The sequence below is a fragment of the Echinops telfairi genome, unplaced genomic scaffold (genome assembly GCF_000313985.2).
Source record: "Echinops telfairi isolate 266 unplaced genomic scaffold, ASM31398v2 ScPeMD7_15;HRSCAF=58, whole genome shotgun sequence".
NCBI lineage: Eukaryota > Metazoa > Chordata > Mammalia > Afrosoricida > Tenrecidae > Echinops > Echinops telfairi.
This window is the reverse complement of record NW_022103912.1, coordinates 10,631,598-10,634,468: the sequence shown is the minus strand read 5'-3', so window position 1 is coordinate 10,634,468 and position 2,871 is coordinate 10,631,598.

Sequence of the window (2,871 nt, the reverse complement as noted above, 5' to 3'; positions counted from 1 at the left end):
AACATGGCACGATGTGACTGCTCCCAGTGCCAGCAGTGTGGGCTGCCAGTCCCAGAAGCCAGATCAATGATCCAATCAAGCAGAGAGGAGAAGGGCAGGAGAGAGAGTGAGGCGTCTCCTCCACTCCATCTCTTGTCAATAGGCCGTACCTCAAGGAGGCATCGTTAGGCTGTGTCCCTGCCGAGAGCTTCTCACAAGTGCACAAAGTTGACATCTAACCGAACTATCACTGCATCCAATGACATCATTGTCAAAGATGTCACAGTCTGGCTGCTGCATGTTTTCTGCACAGTTCAATGTTGTATGGGGTCCCACCCGGCCCCTGTGTGCTGTCAGTGCCCAGTGGGGGAGTGCCCACTGATTTCCATTTGGCTGCTCTTTCAAATATTGCTGCTGGTAGATTTTAAGTCTCTCAGTAGTTGCACTTTTTAATCGTGCACATTCCCCAGGGTTTCTCAATGAAGGGGCAACCTCTGGCATCATGAAATTAGGTTTTAGTCCGGGCTTTGCTTCTCCCTAGGTCTGTACTTGAGTAAGTTATCGGTCTTCCTTGATCCTTAGTGTTTTTATCTTTCAAAGGTTAGAGTAATATCTTCTACCTGAAATTCTTCCTTTTTTCCTTTCCCTTCCTTCTTGTCCACTTTCTCGTCTTCGCGTTGGTTCATTCAATAACTCTGAACATCTTTCTTCAGGTTTAAATTCCATGAAATCTATTTCTGCTTCTACCCTCAATCTCTGAAGAAAAGAAAAATATAAGTTAATTGTAGAAGAGGCTTTTCTTCTATTAAGTCGGCGATGGCTGACTGCTTTCACTTCTTTCTGAAGCTCCCTGTTAGTGTGTTGAGAATCGATAGCAACAGAGTGAGGTCTCTGGATGAGACAACTGGTTAAAGACTCAGCTACTCAAACCCGCTCACTGGCTCCATGGAAGAAAGGCCTGGTTAGCTCCCTCCATAAAATGTACAGCCAAGAAAAGCAAATGGAGCTCAGTTCTACTCTGATCCACATGGGATTGCCTTGGCCTTGGGAGTGAATGCGGAAGAGAGGCCTGTCCTTCACTGCATCTCATAAATAGGCCAAATCCCCAAGGAGGCATCAGTAGGCTGTGTCCTGACTGACAGCTTGGACTCCACCTACACCTTCTCACCGATGTACCAGGTTGACATCGAGTCCTTGATATACTCCTAAGCCCAGAGCAGTAGCAGGCGCTCTGTTTTCCTGATTAGCGAGCCTCTGCCTAGATTGTGCTGTAAACGTGAGTTCTCCTCCGCTCTCCGCTCTTCACGGCTCCATCTTCCAGGGAGAGCACTATTGTGAAGTCTTCCTTTCCTGTGTAAAATCCACGGGAATGTGTCAGAGATTCCAGAATGTCTCAGACTCTTGGAGTGACTGTGCATTCCACAGAGATTCGTGCAGTTGACATTGACTCTGATACTTCTCTGATCCTCTCAATCGGGGGCATGGAACCTGCAGTGTCTCCTCATTGTGGGTCAAGTTTTCCTTGTTCTGGCCTCTTTGCTTTAAAAAGTCTGTGGCGCAGGAGGGGAGCCAAACCGTGGGCAGTGTCTGCCAAGGTTGTCAGAAAGCCAACGATGAGCCTTCAAGGTCAAAAACGGATTTTGGCCACAACAGCACCTCTCCAGCAGGGAGAGCAACCCACTGCTCATGAAACCCAGTCAAGAACAAAAAGAGAATTGAATCCAGTCTAACTGTGGGAGTTTCTATAGAGTCTGACAGATAAAGGCTCAGGTTCTAGAATCTTTGGTCTGATTGTTGCCTCAAATCGCAGAAGTGACACTCCCAGGTACTCAGTGACCTTATTTTGTTCCGGAGAGACACGGGTAGGTATCACAAGACTCTCATCTGACCAGGTCTGAATGGCTGCCTCTGTTTCAAGACAGATGTCTGACAGGACAAGCCGGCATGATGTAGGATGTCAGGAGAGCCCTGACAAGGACAAGTGGAGCCACTCAAAACAGTGCCTCCCTCTGTGATGGCTGGCACCCATCGATATGTCTGGAGGCCGGCTTGTTTCACAAGATTCTCATTCACCACACAGCAAAATGGCACAACTGCGATGAATATTCCCAATGAGCAATGAGCATCCTGTCCTGCATACATCCGCCCGAGTTATTTGTGCTTGATTTGGAATATTTGTCACCACTGATCATGCCTAATCCCAATCCATGTCTAAACTCAAGTCTCGATCTGCAATGTTCCAAGTGGTTTGAGACACTGAGGGTAATGCATGGTCAGTGGGGGGAGGGAGCGTTGGGTATGCAGTCCCATAGGACCCAAATGAAAACATGATGTTTAATATTTCTCCAGTGTCCTCTTTCCTCTTGCTTTCAGAACTGTTGCCAAAGCCTTCCATTAGGGCTACTACTGGAATCTTGGCACATCGTCCTGCCTTGTTTAGAATCGTTTGTAACATTATGTTGTGGCAGGGCACTAGAATGATACTAATCATGTCCAAGTCTCTGATTTTGTGCATGCCAGGGACTGTGTCTTGGTAATCAACTCAGGGTCTATCATGAAAAGCAAGTTATTTCTCTCAGTGACTATAGAATGGGATTTCTCCTCTAAAAACCACACATTCTGATCACAGTTGACCCTCCCCAGGCTGGAGAAAATCCCAGAGTAGATACCATCAGTCTGAAAGGTATTTACAAGATCATTTCTTGCATTGAATTTATCTTTATAGAAAGAAATGGGTAGCAGTGGTGTGGGGCGCTAACCCACCCAAGGGGAGGGTATTGTTTATATCTCCACAGGAAAAGAGGGACCAGACTTCAACCCAGTGTTCCAAGGTGTGAATACAACATGCCAGCGCAGAGTAGGGAACCAGTGGAGAGGTCTGGGGGGCTGGCC